Source organism: Heptranchias perlo, chromosome 1, assembly GCF_035084215.1.
Source record: "Heptranchias perlo isolate sHepPer1 chromosome 1, sHepPer1.hap1, whole genome shotgun sequence".
NCBI classification, from domain to species: domain Eukaryota; kingdom Metazoa; phylum Chordata; class Chondrichthyes; order Hexanchiformes; family Hexanchidae; genus Heptranchias; species Heptranchias perlo.
In genome coordinates this window covers 125,124,451-125,142,042 of record NC_090325.1, presented here as the reverse complement: position 1 = coordinate 125,142,042, position 17,592 = coordinate 125,124,451, and the positions used below count along the sequence as shown (strand labels likewise).

Genomic DNA, 17,592 nt, shown 5'->3' with positions numbered 1-17,592 from the left:
ATCCAGTTATAGTCAGACACGACCTTCCCTTAACAAATCCATGCTGACTGTCCTTGATTAACCCGTACCTTTCTAAATGACGATTTATGCTGTCCCTCAGAATTAATTCCAATAATTTGCCCACCACCGAGGTTAGACTGATTGGCCTATAATTACTCGGTTATCTCTTTCTCACTTTTTAAACAATGGTACAACGTTAGCAGTCCTCAATCCTCCGGCACCACGCCTGTAGCCAGGGAGGAGTGGAAAATGATGTTCAGATTCTCTGCTATTTCCTCCCCTGCTTCTCTTAACAGCCTGGGATACATTTCATCCAGGCCTGGCAATTTATCTACTTTCAAAGATGCTAAACCCTTTAATACTTCCTCTCTCACTATGCGTATCCCATCCAATATTTCACACGCCTCCTCCTTAACTACAATGTCTGCATCGTCCTCTTCTTTTGTGAAGACAGAAGCAAAGTATTCATTAAGAATCATACCCACATCTTCCGCCTCCCCACATAGGTTACCTTTTTGGTCTCGAATAGGCCCTACTCTTTCCTTAGTTATCCTTTTGCTCTTTATGTATTTATAAAATATTTTTGAGCTTTCCTTAATTTTACTTGCCAATATATTTTCATGCCCTCTCTTTGCTTTCCTAATTTCCTTTTTAATTTCACCCCCGCACTTTCTGTACTCCTCTAGGCTTTCTGCAGTATTGAGCTCTCGGTGTCTGACATAAGCTTTTCTTTTTAGCCTTTTCTTACCCTGTATACTCCTTGACATCCAGGGAGCTCTAGATTTGGCATTCCCACCCTTTTTCTTCGTGGGAACATGTTTTGATAAAGACAGCAAGCCCCTTTGTTCACACCTGACTAATATGTATTTTGTTTTAACATAAGATTTATAATAATGTATATATGCTTTAAAATAATTAAGAAATCTTGTTTAGTGCTTTTCTTGCACACATTACAAAGGATATAATTGTACTGAACTTTACACCACAGCAGTCCTACCTGTCTCTGCCAAAGAACAGTGTAATCTGTGTCTGGACTCTCTTTCTCTGGCAGTATGGCCGTCAAACTATGTCCACCTTTCATTGTGCGACCCAGTCTGGCTGTAACCCAACACTTCTTAGAGAGGATTAAGTATTAATGATAATTCCACCTTAACGAGGTGCCAACTGCTGATGAAACAGCTGATTCTGCCTAAAATAGCTGGAGCGCTTAATGGATTATAAGCGGTGCGTTTGTAATTAACTTCTATGATAGTGGAAAATAGTTAGCGTTAATTGTCCGGTATAGATGGTTGCCAATCATAACCCAGGGCAGTATAAGAGGTGGTGGACAGGATCTGCTAGTCCTGAGGAAGGGTTTTAAGATCTGAAATGTTGACTGACTCCTGTTTTTCCACAGAAAACGAAAAGGAATGGAGTGTGATAATTTATTGTTAATTGAATGTATCCAGTCAGTGTGCTGCTGTTAACAACAGCAAGGCTAATTAAATATGGGGATGCATCTCAAAGGTATTTAATTATAAACTGAAACAGATTATTTTAACTCTGTGTGATGGATTAGAAAGATACCATTTGTAAAACTGCACAATCATAAGTGTCTCACCTCCTCATCGCATTGACTCAGCAAAGAGTGACACTCAAATTTTAAGCTATGACGTTAGTCAGGCAGAATTTTCACAGCACTGCCCCCCACATAACTAAGCAGTTTTATGCACCTCCCCTCTTCCCCACAGGCACAGCATTTTGACCTTTGGCCTCCTCCCCACTGACTAGCCTTTCGACCCTTGCTTCTCCTCCACCATTGAGCATTTCAGCTCCAATGACCAGCAGTTTCGCCCTTACATCCCCCACCCACTGAAGGAAATCAGCCCTCAACCAATGTCCCCCCTCCCTCCTACCACTGAGCAGGAAAATCATTGCTGGCCCACTGCATCCCATTCCACAGAGCATCAAAACTGTGCCACCCAACACCACTAATCATCCAGCCATCCTCCACCCCCTCCTCCTCCCTCTGTCCTCTTCTCATTGCATCCATCCCCATTAGCCTCCTCTCCCCAACCTCCTCAATCTCCCCTCCCTCTCTCTCATCCTCATTCTCTCCCTTGTCTCTATTCCCCTCCTCTATCCACCTCTCTGTCCAAGTTCCTCCACCCCTTTTTCTTCCCTTCCTCCGTTCTCCTTTCCTCCCGTCCCCCTTCCTCTATATCCCCATCTCCCTCCCTATTTGCACTCCTCTTCCTCCCTTTTCCCCTCCTCATCCATTTCCACACCAATTTTACTCATCCCCTTGGCCTCTTCTCCCTTCTACTTCCCACCTCTCCCCCTCTCCCCCTGTCCTCTCCCATGGGATTTTCAGGAGAATGTATTTTTTAAAGGACACTATTTTATGGTAACCATTACTATGAATGGCATTAGATTGCCACAGACCATAATGTGAAAAGTAATTGTATGTCATGCATAGTTTTGGACACAGAACCGAAAGGCTGCGGATGCTGGGTCAAAGACTGAGATTGATAGATTTTTGTTGGGTAAGGGTATCAAGGGAAATGGAGCAAATGCAGGTAATTGGAATTGAGGTACAGATCAACCGTGATATTGAATGGCAGAACAGACTCGAGGGTCTGGATGGCCTACTCCTGTTCCTATGTTCCTATGATGAAATGCATGCAGAGGGAAACTCAGTGGCAGTATGGATAAGTAGAGGAACACTATTGTGTCTGTTAGTTTGCTAATTTTATTTTTAAAGAGACATACCGCTACAAGTCTGAACTGAAATTCATGGGATTTGTGAATGAGTTCTTGTATTCCTAGTTTATACTACTCTATTATAATTTCAGTTTCTTGCTCTACACTCCCAGTTAGGTGATCAGTATTTTGTATTTCAGTCACAAAGGTGCTGAACAAGCTCACAGTAAAGTAATACATGCATCCCATACATTTAACTGGGCTGTTGGAGAATTCAATATTTGACACTAAAAGTGAAATCTCATATTAAAAACAACAGAGAAGTAGAAATAAGTTACAATTTGCTTGCACAGTTTTGTAGTTAAGTTTATATTTCTGAACTCATCAATCATGCAAATGCATTATGACTCACTCTCAAATAGCCAGAAAAAACACATGTGGACTGTAAGGACAGATTGATGAAATTCTGCTCCCAGTGCAGAGCTACATGCTCCAGGAGCACAAATCGGGATTTTGGACAGGAAAATCTATGGGCCTTGCTGATCTCCGCAGCCAAATTCACAATATTGTCTCCTTCTTGTCACAGAGCCAGAAGCATGATTTTGTAAATTTACCCCTCACAGACTAACATGAGTTATTACTCTGCAATCAGGCCTTCAAAATATCAACAAAAATGATGAATGAAGGGAGGGAGTGAAGTATCAAAAGTACGGTAAGCACTGCTGAAAACTGGGCCAATAGTTACCCAGAAGGAAGCCTCAAGCCAGCAACAGAGTCATGGTTGGGAAATGGGGGTGGGGGGTTGGTAAATACCCCACTAAGACTGAAGGATAGCGAAGCCTGACACTGGCCCATTTTCACTTGGAGATTAAACTGATCGTGTGTCTGTAGTAGTTTTACCTCATGTCTGGAATAGTAAAGTCCAGCTTGTCTGAAAAGGTAACCACATTCATGTTGAGGTATCTTCAATAAGTTTGAGAGGATAATTAGGGGCTGATTAGAATGTGTACTTATCTACAGATACCTTTTGAATTTTTTATATGGGTTAGAAATTGGACCTGATTGGGCTGTTTTACAAGCATAAAATGGGTGCAACAATTGCTAATTTTGGGGACCAATGTCCCCAAAGTACGCCTGAAAGAAGTTCGACCCAATATTGGCTCGGGCCAAATTTCAGGCGTTTTGCCCCTTATATGTGTAAATGAGGGGCCTAAAGTCTGTTTTAGACCCCCCTCTGTAAAATTAGGTACAGATGAGCAGAGCAGAAGCTGGGTCTGCTCCGCTCAGGATTCTTCAGCAGACGTTTTTTAAAATTTCAAAATTTTTTCCTGTGGAACCAGGAGGAGCAGAAGTGCTCTCCCGACTCCAGAGTACCCCCCCGCCCCATGTTGTCGCTCCACCACCACCTCCTGGAACATGCGTTTGGGCCGATGCTGGTGAGGTATGCGGCCCGACATTGATCTTACTCAAATGGGGAGCTGCCTGTGAAGGCACAGGAGGTGCTGGCAGCTTGCCCATTTAGTGAGATCCAAGGCCCAATATTCAGGCCAGTCTTGGGCCTCCCTGTTCGACGCGCTTCCGGCCAAGTTCAGGCCAGAAAATGGGCCTAAAGGAATTTCTGCCCCTATGTGTTTTATTGCAAGAAATCAAAGCCAGCAAGAATAATAATTTCATTGCAAACAAAAATTCCTTTATATAAGTTTTTAGAAAACTGAAAACAGAATGTAATTTCAGTTACAAATGAACTGTTCTATGGATAACCTATTGCACTATGTAGTTTTAACATTATAATCAAACAATAAGGAAAATGTCTGGAATTGTAAAGCTTAGAAAACTGAATTGTTTGAAGCCAGATAGTCATAATTTAAAAATTATATTCTAAGTTTGGCAAGCAGACTCCTTCATGTTGAAAAGCTTCTGAAATACTGACATTTTATAATAGAAATATTAAACATCAAAAGTACATGGCTTATAATTTGCAGCTTCAGTCCGTAGGACTGGACAGTACTAAGAACTGCTGACGTGTTACCACTTGTAAATGGAAATTGTATAACCTTGTGGCTTTTAATTTGTGACCCTTATGTGCTGAATTATTTAATGAAGTAGCATGTCAGTATTTCCAATTTCTTAGAAGCTGGTGAAAATGAGTGAAACCAAATTAATTTTCTAATATTAAATCATTTTACGTCTAGGTACTTAGTGATAACAAAAATTAGAGATCTGTATCATGCTTGAAAGAAATGTCTACTTTGCTTTATTTTATCCCTGAATACCTAAACTACATTTAAAATTCCTAAAGCCATCTTTCTGCAAATATTATTTCATTACCAGTTATTCAGAACAGCTTTATCAAATTTTCTACAAAGTTGAGAAACAATAAATTTCCTATTGTCAAACTTTGAGTTTCCTTAATTCTTATACTGGAAACAATCTCTGCCCCCTCCAGCTGTCCTTTTTAATACTGGCCTGTTGCTTGAATACCTCAAAAGTCCTTTTGTGATTTTAGGATGGAAATTCATCTTGGCGATAACGCAAAACGAGCAATAGCAAATCGGCAGCCTGTTTTGCACTCTGCCCGATTTTTTTCCCATAGAATTTCTACCCCTTTATTTTTATACTCCGTTTTCCCTTTCCCCACTTCTGAAGGCGTGACTCTTGTTAGAATACGGATCCACGGTTGTCAGTGGCCCTTTGGTACCTCATACAAGTGACCATTCTCCATTTGTGAACCTTCATACGCAGCTGAATCCAGTCTTGTCCTCACCTGATCCTATCCTCACCATGCGTACACACATGCCAGCTTTGCTGTGGTGGTTCACTGGATGGCATTCTGGATTGGGAACCCTTGCTGATTTTTTGTTTCCTCTTTAGTTAACTAATGTATTGACAGCAGTTCTGGCAACCTGCCTGCCCTGGATAAGCTTGGCTAACTCAACACCAAAGAGGAATCAGATCTGGTTTTGTGTTACACTGGATGGTGCTTTTACCTACTTAATCATTGGAAGACTATTTCTCTGATTTTTTAAACTAAATCTGTGAAATGACTTCATCTCCAGAGATTCAGCATGGTTTCCAGAGTGGCACTGTAATGTTGTACAGTCAGTCACATATACCATGTATGCAAGTTGCCTTCTTTGGACTGTGACAATTTTCTTTATTTTTTTTTGTGAAATATGAGCCAAATTCAGTTATACTAAGAACGCTGGGTAACTATTTCATAATATTTTCCTATTTGTCACTATTACGAGCTGCATTTTCCTCTGCTGTACCACTCAAAACTGGATGGTATATTGGTGGAAAATGAAGGGAAATCAGGCAGGGAGACCTACTGCTGCATTGCCATCCCAACCAGTGCAACTCTGAATTTCCCTCACTCCCCACCACTGAGACATTGGCTGCCGCCCCTTCATCTCCCTGTTTCTAAATGATGGTGGGTTGCAAGGCGCAGGAAACAGGACAAATTACCTACTTCCTGCGTCTACTGCCACTGACCCCAGGGACTGCAGAGAGAGGGGTGCCAAAGGCCCTGGTGTAGCCTGCTCAGGAGAATATTGGCAGGAAAGGGTCTAATAGTTAGCTTCTTTTCCTCTCTTAAGGTGGCTTGCCTCTTGTTAGAGGTTGCTCAGCTCACAGAGAGCCTTGTTAAACTTTTCAAAAAAATTCACAAATTTATTTCTTATGTTAGACCACTGAGTAGAGAATATGATCCATGTTGTTATGATGACAAAGAAATGTAGAGGTATCATATTACCAGTGCAAACATGATCCATCATTTTCAAGGTGCCTCCTGTGGTTTTCATGAAACTACGAGCATTACCTTTATCTCAACTTTCAATTATTAATGAATGTTTTAAGGGCTACCACTGTGCAGATATGTTTGATTCTACTGAATTCACAAGTAGAGAGGGAAAAAGAAAATGACACGGAACATTCAGAAAAATCGTTTGTGTTTCTGGACTTCACCAAGTTTATTGAAATCCACCTGATAACCAATTCATTTTTCTTTCCTGCTCAGATTAGGGATGTTGCTTTGAGTCTTACCAATTTGACAATGTCTGCAGATTGCTCAGGATGCTCAGAGACAGTAGACTCTCGCAGTCTTGAAAATAAAGCTCATTTACAACAAAAGCTATCAACCTTGCATTTCATTTTGAGTAGTATTAGTTCACTGAACAGCAGAACAGCTTTGTTGCATTGTGGCAGTGTATTTGTTCCACAGCAATGATTCTGGTGCCCAGGGAAAAGGTGTTGCATAATTTAGCTGGACTTTGCGGGCGCACAAATTTCAAGTGTAATGATCCTATTAAACTATTAGAGTTGTATTAGCAGCGTCAGACAGGAAGTAATTAAATTTAGACAAGTTTGAACTTTGTAACAAAATGATTTATACAGCTGGCATACGGCAATTCCCACTTCTGAACAAATTACCCGAAGGAAAATTGAAACTTCTGAATGACAGTAAAGGTTCATAATCCCTTGTCTGTGAGTCTCTGCCTCATCTACTCTGTTAATATGTACCGCTGTAAAGGAATGAAAATATCAACCCTTGGACAGTATAAATTTACCAAGCGCACCACAAAACACAGTGCTTAAAGTGATGTAGCTGTATCCTTTATTCAAGAACACATTTCCATTTGGAATAATGTATGATTGGGAGAATTATAGATGGGAATGAAGCCCATCACTAATTTCTGGTGTCAGTGCCACATATCCAAGGCCAATGAGGATACATTGTTGATCCACCTCTGACAATCCACCCTTTTCTATAGAAGTCGCTAAACAAATCCTGGTGACTTACTTTTTAGACGACAAGTCAACCTGACTGCATAACACATTAACAACAAAGTTAAAGCTCACTATAAACAATTGAAAAAAACATACTTTGCAGATCTAGCTCCTGCTCCTCCTAGCCCTGCAAAAATTTCCCCCCCTTTTCTTGAGGGGCCATCAGTGGTCCCTTTAATCGCTGGGTAGGCCGCTCACCGCCTGGATGGAACGTGCATGTTGCACACCCCATCCATTTGCACCTGAAAATTGCAAGCGGGGTCCGACAGTTGGCATAGGACCCCGATTTTCACATTTAAACAGCCACTCGCCCAAAACCGGTGGCTGCTTGCCTGTTTACAGGTCCACCAAAAAATGGCACCAGGCAGGCCTTGGGCAGCTGACACTTGCCCAAATTTTCAACTGCTGGCCGTCCATTTCTCAGATGGGTGACCAGCAGTTGAAAATAGCCCGCAATGTATTCAGGAAAATATTCTGTAGCACTGGGAATTATAGGTGTGTTTGCATATTACTCAAGAAAATATTAAGACCAATAATGCAGTCTAGCAGAGAGGCACAGGGACTGCTGCTCTTTGGGTGCTGTGGATGTCTGTAACTAGAGTATTGTCCTCGTATTATACTGCAAGGTCAACTTATCAACATATGAGTACCTCGCTCATGGCACTCGGTGCATGATGCACTGTGTAATAATCCATTGCCAGGTGACCTTAAAAGGGTAATGATATTCATGGTGAAAAATAACTGTAGCAAAGCCAAAAGCACCATTAGAGGAAGCAACTTTGGAGGTCCCACGGAGAAGGGCGAGCCTTTTTAGAGTATTTGGACATTCTCTACAGAAGAACGGCTCCAAATGGAAGTAGCTGAAAGAGTTAATGTTGTCTCACTTGTGCACAAATCTCGAGAACAGATGAAGAATACATTTGCTAGTCTCTTGGAGGTTTCCAAGGTTAATTTTTCAAAGTTGTCCTACAATGTATCTTAACAGCACCAAGCTGTAACCTAGAGGCAGAGGGAAGATATGTAGCATTTTGGCAATTGTTCATCTACTTTCTAAATGCATAAGCATGCCCATGTTTAACCATGGTTACAATAACAATGCATTATGCAATGTGGCAAGCAACAAACACCAAGTATGCTGGCAACACAATATACCAGCATGCTGGCAACACAATATACCAGCATGCTGCATGTTCACACACTTATAGAAAATGATTGTTGGCCTCTACACTTGAGGCACACCTATCTTCTCCGATATTCCTCATTCCAACATATGTCCCTTTCCCATTTGCTTGCAGAAGACTGTGTATAATAGGTGGCAGTGCAAGCAGATTGGAGTGCAGTCACCTAATCAACATCCCATGATTCTTTACAAGGAGTGGGCCCTAGAGATTCTAGGCCTGGAAGTAATAGAGGGAGTGGGGGAGAGGTAGGCTGCATCCTTACAGTGCTGCTCTAATGGTGTTGGACTCAAAACTGCAGCAGTCTGTCTTATCTGGGAATCACCATGTAACAAGGCTTCAACAACTTATTGATGCCCAGCAGTCTGCTCTCACACAGATCCCTAGCCATGATGAGAAAGTACCCAGGAGCAAGGGAACTGTAGGAACATACTTGAATGATGGAAATGCCTCTCAGGGTGATGTCACATTTGTAACAGATAGCCTCCCCACTCAAATGACAACAGGAAGTGTCAGATAGTGTAGACGCCCACACAGCCACCACACGTGGTGCCTGAAGTTGCAGGATTATCTACTGAACCAGCAAATGAGATACTGGACCACCTCCATCCCTACTGATTGACATTGACATGCAGCAATCATCCTCCTCACTTCCTCCTCCGACAGTTGCTTCAGGACTGGATGATGAACACAAATAATAGGGGTGCCAACCATTGCATTATAAGCTCTATTTTTAATGATTTTTCATTCTTCTTATGGTAGTACTGCATCAGATTTTATAAAACCTTCCTGTGTTGGAATGAAATTATAATGTTTTGAGGTTTCATTGATTTTTCTCCCACTCTAAACAAAATTTGGTTCAGCAGGAGAATAACAGCGGTAATCTAAAACCTTTTCACACAGCGCAACTAGAATTACATGGAATTACATAGAATGTACAGCGCAGAAACAGGCCATTCGGCCCAACAGGTCTTTGCCGGTGCTTATGCTCCACACGAGCCTCCTCCCTCCCTATTTCATCTAATCCGATAAGGATATCCTTCTATTCCTTTCTCCCTCATGTGTTTATCTAGCTTCCACTAAAATCCATCTATTCTAGCAACCTCAACTACCCCTTGTGGTAGTGAGTTCCACGTCCAATCACTCTCTGGTAAATAAGTTTCTCCTGAATTCTCTATTGGGTTTATTAGTGACTATCTTATATTTATGGCCCTTAGTTCAGGTCTCCCCTGCAAGTGGAAACATCTTCTCTACGTCTACCCTATCAAACCCTTTCATAATCTCAAAGACCTCTATCAGGTCACTCATTAGTCTTCTCTTTTCTAGAGAAAACAGCCCTAGCCTGCTCAATCTTTCGTGATAAGTTTCACCTCTCAGTTCTGGTATCATCTTAGTAAATCTTTTTTGTACCTTCTCCAGTGCCTCTATATCCATTTTATACTATGGAGACCAGAACTGTTTACAGAATTCCAAGTGTGGTCTAACCAAGGTTCCATATAAGTTTAACATAACTTCTCTGCTTTTCAATTCTATCCCACTAGAAATGAACCCCAGTGCTTGGTTTGCTTTTTTTTATGGCCTTATTAACCTGCATCACTACTTTTATTGATTTGTGTATCTGTACCCCCAGATCCCTCTGCCCCTCTACCCCATTTAGACTCTTATTATCCAATGTTGAACGTGCACTTTACACTGGTACCATCAAACTTCTCTAGATGTGGCAGTTGACATAGAATCATATAGAATGATACAGCACAGAAGGAGGCCATTCATCCCATTGTGCCTGTGCCGGCTCTTTGAAAGAGCTATCCAATTAGTCTCACTGCCCTGCTCTTTCCCCATAGTGCTGCAAATTTTTTCCCTTCAAGAATTTATCCAATTCCCTTTTGAAAGATATTATTGAATTTGCTTCCACCACCCTTTAGGCAGTGTATTCCAGATCATAACAACCTGCTGTGTAATTTTTTTTCCCCTCATGTCACCTCTGGTTCCTTTGCCAATTACCTTAAATCTGTGTCCTCTGGTTACTGACTCTTCTGTCACTGGAAACAGTTTCTCCTTATTTACTATATCAAAACCCTTCATGATTTTAAACACCTCTATCAATCTCCCCTTAACCTTCTATGCTCTAAGGAGAACACTCCCAGTTCCCCATGTCTCTCCACGCAACTGAAGTCTTTCATCCCTGGTACTATTCTAGTAAATCTCCTCTGCATGTTCTCTAAGGCTTTGACATCTTTCCTAAAGTGTGGTGCCCAGAATTGGCCACAATACTCCAGCTGGGGCCCAACCTTTATAGAGGTTCAGCAGAACTTCCTTGCTTTTGTACTCAATGCTTCTATTTATAAAGCCAAAGATCCCATATGCCTTTTTAACAACCTTCTCAACTTGTCCTGCCACCTTCAAAGACTTGTGTACGTACACCCCCGGGTCTCTCTGCTCCTGCACCCCTTTAAAATTGTATCATTTAGTTTATATACAAGTGACATACAAGGTCACCTTGTTTCAATTTATGAAAAGTTTTTAACATTATTTCAGAGTGAAGTAGCTCCTGAAGTAAGGAACCCATTGGAGAACAAAGACCATAGAGCAAGATCAAAGGTGTCACATTGCATTCCCCCACATGATATGGTGCTAAGCTGTACAAACCAGGAAGTCATAGGGTTGATATTTGGCCTGTGGTGGAATTTTTGTTCTGGGTGAGTCTTAAGGGATAAATCTCCAATTTCATGCTCCTGACAAGGAATTACCCTGGTCAGTGCTGTGCATGATTTTACAGCCATTAATGATCAAAAAATCATGTGTAGTGTGACCCAGAATTTCTGATATGCAATCCCAGTAGGATAACGCTCCCCACTGAGAGACATTACCCCTTTGATATCTCAGCCCAGCCCTCTTCCAATGCCAGATTGAGCCAGATTCCATGAGGCATCCAGGGAAGGCTCTCTCTACCATATTGTTTCTTTCTGTGGGCTGAAATTGGGAATGTAGCAGAATTTGGGTGAATCAACCCTAAATACTACCACTGAATTTCAGCATTGCATTGGCCTCCATTGTGTTGCACCATTAAGCTGCAACCATCAGTACCTGTTATTGTTCTATAATTGAACAGTTAAATGGAATTATTACCCTTTTCTGTCTTTCTGCTGACTTTTTTTAAGCAATGAGTGTTGATGGCACGTTGAGAGCTGTAGCTAGGAGGCGTTGAGGTGATGGAACTGAATCAGCGCACGCAGTGTGACAATATCACCAAAAGTGCCCTGAATTAATGACTGTATCCCTAGTGATATTCTACTTCGTGATGTTATTAGCTGAACAACTTGTCCATGCCATTTATCCCAAACATATCATCATGACCCATTGTTTAAACAAATATATATATTTTTTAAATTAATAGAGAGATTGAAAGAAAACCAAACATTGGTTAATGACAATTCGCTGTCTGATTCTGAAAAAGCAACAGCAGCTCCTAAATTGTGAGAGGCAAATGTTCACAATGCCAGTTTGGCTAAATTGTTACAATAAATATTAATTAACATTAGTAAGGCCTAACAATAACATCCAGGTGCACTGTGACCTCTGATATAAAACATATCATTTACGCCCCCTAGGTTGTTAAAGTAAATGAGTCTCGGATTCCTTTGTGTAAAAACACCCCTCACCTCAGCACAGAGCATTCTTTATAAAGATAAATTACTGCAATGATAAAATATCTAAAGGCTGCAGAAGGTACTGAAAGATTGAAGTATTTAACTGATGTGAAAGATCTTTATGCCAACGAAACTGAAGATTGAAAGTGTACAGTCAATTGTTTTGTAAAATTGTGCATTTATTTTCCACTGGACTGCTACATTTCTTCCTGCAAATCTGTAACCAGGTAACTAATTCATGCAAAGCTTTAGACTTAAGTACAATGCATTAATTTATCTTCATCTTTCCTTTCCTTGGATAGGTATTTGTAACAGGCAAATCAGGAAGAAGGACATATTTTTCTGCATTGGTTATCAGCAGCCTCTTTTTTTTCCAGAAAGAAGAGAATCTCACTGAAAGGTAGGTTCAGTTAATGTCTTTCTTATTGCAATTTATCAAAAAGTTCATGTTTATTTATTAGGCTTTCACAATGGGGCCCTTTATAAGTTCATTGCACTGCTGAAAACATCGTTGAATAAGGCTCCTTGAGGGTCTTTTTGACTTTGGACAATAGTGTGAAACGGGTGATATTGGCTTGGCCACCCGTTAAATATCTCTCCAGATGGAAACAAAAATTAGGAGAGATGTTTAATGGGTGGTCGAACTGATATTGCATGTTTTACACTATGAGCCAAAGTCAAAATTACCCCCCTTGCGTTGTAAAATTTGTTTTACACTTTTGTACGATACAACCATTCAACCATCAAGCAAATCGTTATGACTTTTTTGCCATTGTCATTCCTTTGCACCAATTCTCTTCTGAAGACACTGAATTCTTGGTGGGATCCAGTTCCATTGGTGCCGACTGCCCTGTGGTACCTCACATGTGACCTTTCGTAATGTGTGAATTTAGACAGTGTATGTTAGCAGAGTTTTTGATCATGGGGGACATCACATCCAAGCCTAATCACATCTGCAGAGGTATACTTTCCAGAAGGAATAACCGAATAGTGATTAGGAGCAGAAACCCTTGTTGATTTATCTAGGGGATTTTGTTTTTTTTTAATCGGGTATCTGACCAAAGTAGTTTCTGTTTCCTTGGTATGAAGTGCGCACTCTCTTCCTATAGCGACACACCCACTTACCTAAGTCCAGAGAGCTCAGAGGCAGATTGATGAGAGCTGAGCTTTAGGACCCTCAAGTCTGGTACTAAGTGGGAAGAATTCCATCTCCCAGTAACAGGTCTGTATTCTCAGGTTCTATTGGTGATCCAAACAGCAACGGTGCCCTGGGTTACTCAGAGCTACCTGGTCTCGATTTTACTGAGTCTGCCATGGAGGTTAGACTTAGTTCTGAACTTCCATCACCAGATACATCATCTTGGTGCTTACCTCACAGGAAGGTATCAATTATTAATCATTAGACAGCTGACAAGCTTGGGTTTGAGCCCCTTACCGGATGCACAGCAGGTGCCAGGAACTCCTCACCTACAGTCTGGGAAGCTGCACAACTCACCATAACATGTGTGAGTGCATTGCCACCATCCTTCTGACCACAGCTTGGACACACACCATACCCTATCAAATGATGGTTCCATCAGTTGGAGTAACATCTGCTTGTCTCTGCAATCCAGTTGTGGCAGGCAGAGAACCCGAGATATATGAGCGCAGGTTCTCATACCCAACTTCCAGATAACGTCTTTCAGCAGCTTTCAGCCCCAGCCTCAGAGTTTCCTTACCAGTTATATGGTGGACATCTGCCCTCAGAGTGGTGAAAGGACCTAAACAGGACTGCTTATGAAGTGCAGCCACCTTACTGTTCTAGTCGTCCAGATACAGTACACTATACCAGGTTTAGTCATGACCTACTGCTTACTGCAGGTACAAATGTGAGTGGTTTTGGTGCCCAAAGTAAAACCGATTCCCCCTCCAATGATAGGTCAATGTAGGCTTCGGGCCTTTCCTACTGCTGCCGTCTCGGTGAGTTCAACTAATTTAGTAGAGAAGTGGAATTAAATCTGGGATCCTCTTGTGGGATGAAATTGTGTTGAGCAATTTAACATGCAAACACATTCATAAAACATTCCTCATCCAACTCCAACTGCAAAATATCATGATCCCTTTTTTGAAAAGAGAAATTTACTATTAGCTTGGAAATTCAAGGTGCAACATTTAGTCTTTACTTCCTGTGTTCCAAAGGAACTTCCTGTCCTCATTTTCTGTTAACTGTCATTGTACTTCTTTTTAGTCACATTTCTATACTCTCAGTTCATAGATTTATTTCCATCGTAGTAAGAACTGTCATGTAGAAATCTGTGCTTGTGCTTTTGGTTGAAAATGATTTAGTTGTAAATTGTGACAATTGCTTAAATAGAGGAGCAAGAAAAATCAAACCAGGAGCATTTGATCCTAAAAGAATGGTGTACAAGTGTATGGCCTGTGTTATGATACAATTCATAAGTTCCCCAATATGCTGTGCCCGTTGATGCAGTTAAGTCAACAACAAGAACAACAACTTGCATTTACATAGCGTCTTTAACATAGAAAAGCACCCCAAGGTGCTTCACAGAGGTGTAAAGAAATAAATGAATGCCAAGGCAAAGAAGGAGATATTAGGAGGGGTGATAACACTGAAGCAGTTGAGGGGCCGAGAGAGGTGGTGGAGAGGTAGACCTGGGTGTTGTCAGCATACATGTGGAAGCTAACCCCATGTCTGTGGACGATGTCATCAAGGGGCAGCATATAGATGAGGAAGTGGAGAGGGCCAAAGATAGATCAATGGGAGACTCTGGAGATAACAATGCGAGGGTAAAAAAGAAGCCATTGCTGGAGATGCTCTGGCTATGATCAGATAAATAAGAGTGGAGGCAAGTGAGGACAATGCCACTGAGCTAAACAATGGAGGAAAGGAGTTGAAGGAGGATAATGTGGTCGACCATGTCAAAGGTTGCAGGGGAGATCAAGGAGGATGAGGAGGAATAATACACTGTGATTACAATCACAGAGGACTTTGGTTAGGGCCATTTGGTGCTGTGGCAGGAATGGAAACCTATTTGGAAAGATTCAAACATGGAGTTGCAGGAAAGATGGGCATGAATTAGGGAGACGCCAACACATTCAAGAACTTTGGAGAGGAAAGGGATGTTGGAGATAGGGTGGTAGTTTGCAAGGACAGAGAGGTTGAGGGTGTTTTTTGAGGAAGGGCTGATGATGGCGATTTTGAAAGAGAGAGGGAACCATTTACAATGTCTGCTCACACGGGGGCCAGGAAGAGAAGTAGGATGGTCAGCTGAGAACAGGATCAAGGGAGTAGGAGATGGGTCTCGAGGACAAGACAAGCTCAGAAAGTGCATGAGGGGAGATAGGAGAGAAATTAGAGAAAGATATGGGTTCAGGTCTAGGGCAGCGGGGAGCCTGGAGGGAGATTCGGTTTGGTGGGGAAGGGAAAAGGAGGAAGCAGCAGAGGCAGCTGAACCGATGATCTCGATCTTAGTGATATACACATGCACATAATAGTTTCTAAGAGCTCAGGAGAAACTTGTCACTTTAGCAAGGGACATAATACATCTGGGAATTTCATTCATCCATAGCTTTAAAGATCTTTAATGATAAAGGTTTGTAGGGCAACATGATGACACTGTGCATTGGAACACCAACATGCCACAAATAAAAATCGGGTAGATTCCTGCACTGGCGCACATTCGGATCCATCCGGTTTTCTGATATGCACTGCACCCAGATGATCCAATGCGCCTGAGTGCTGACCCAGGAAAATCTCTCCTCACACACCAGTGACATCATAGACATGATGACTTCCTATGTTTGATATTTCTATCGTTCTAAAATAACATGGGGTAAATTTTTGTCTTCACCACATGGGTGGTAATTTGATGGAGAGGATTGCCCGCCCCTGGTACAGGAGTGCTACTCCCGGCTCCACTGCAGTAGTGAAAACCGTTGCCGGCTCACGCTTGACCCCCCCACTCCTGATTGTCCCCACCCCTACTCCCAGTCGCCCCCGCCCACCTGATCACTTCCCCGACTCCCGATTCCCCCCCCCCCCACCCCCTCCACTCCCAGTGCCTCCAGAAATCCAATATCAATTCAACAGCAAGCTGACTGGGGACACCCAGCATGCATCTGCAGCTTGCCGGTCTCATTTAAGTGAGGCCCAATATCGAGTGTGCCTCGGGCCTACCCGTTCCAGCACAGGGATTGTTCCATGCACCCAGTTCGTGCCAGCAGGAAGCAATTTCTAGGCCACAATGTTTTCTACCGCTATGTGATAAGGTCAGATCAGATCTGACTAGAATATTACAAACACTATTGTGAAATGACAGGTCAGGCCAGGAAATGAAATGTTTCCTGGTTTGAGTCAAAGATGCGAACTGTTTTGACCTAGATTTGATTCTCAGATTAGTGTAGCAGCAATGCTGCTGACAAGACAGCTCACTTTCTGCTCAAGAAAAGTCTTAGCTGCAAACCGAACCCTCAAAATGATCCTTTGATTACTGCATAGAGGTGAACCAAACTGAACTCCAAACAGTCAGAACTTTTATTGAACTAGAATTGCACGTAGTTATGAGAGCCACTGAATGACGTGTTGCTGCAGTAGTTGTTACAATACAGTGAGTATAAAGGAATTAAAGTTTTAATCACATGCATTTCTGTTCTATGAATTGCTCAAGCTGTGTCTTGTCATGATTATGCCAGACTATTAGAAAATCCTTTAATGCTTTAAAACACATGGTCTAAAAAAAAAACATAGATGCAAACTGTGTTATATTTAGGTGTCAGCCTTGGCTGTGGTAGCACTCTCACCTCTGAAGGTTGAGGGTTCAAGCCTCACTCCATAATTTAGGTTGACACTTCAATGCAGTACTGACGGAGTGCTGCATTGTTGGAGGTGCTATTTTGTTAAACTGAGGCACTGTCTGCTCTCTCAGGTGGATGTAAAAGATCTCATGGCATTATTTGAAGTAATGCAGATTATCTGGTCATTTATCTCATTGCCGTTTATGGGACCTTGCTGTGTGCAAATTAGCTGCCATATTTGCCTATCTAACAACAGTGACTACACTTCAAAAGTACTTCTTTGGCTGGGAAGCACTTTGGGACACCCTGAGCTTGTGAAAAGCACCATATAAATGCAAGTTCTTTCTTTCTATTGTAAACTCACCCGTCTCCAAGCATTAGACAAACTCCTGACTCATACTTAAGTGTATGAGGTTGTTTTTATACAAGAAGAGCTTGCTGAATTTAAAATAAATCAGAATGTTTAAAATGCATTTTTATTCTCGGGATTCTCTGGTGAAAGA

At 41.8% G+C, this 17,592-nt stretch overlaps 1 protein-coding gene across 1 annotated transcript in view; it reads left to right on the top strand.

Moving 5' to 3' along the window:
• The window catches only part of LOC137325736 (bifunctional heparan sulfate N-deacetylase/N-sulfotransferase 4-like), a 505,664-nt gene that overhangs the window by 81,355 nt on the left and 406,717 nt on the right, over nt 1-17,592 (top strand). Inside the window, exon 2 of the mRNA XM_067990926.1 lies at nt 12,598-12,695. The gene's annotated coding sequence lies outside the window, so the exon portion shown is untranslated. The remainder of the gene's footprint in view (nt 1-12,597; nt 12,696-17,592) is intronic.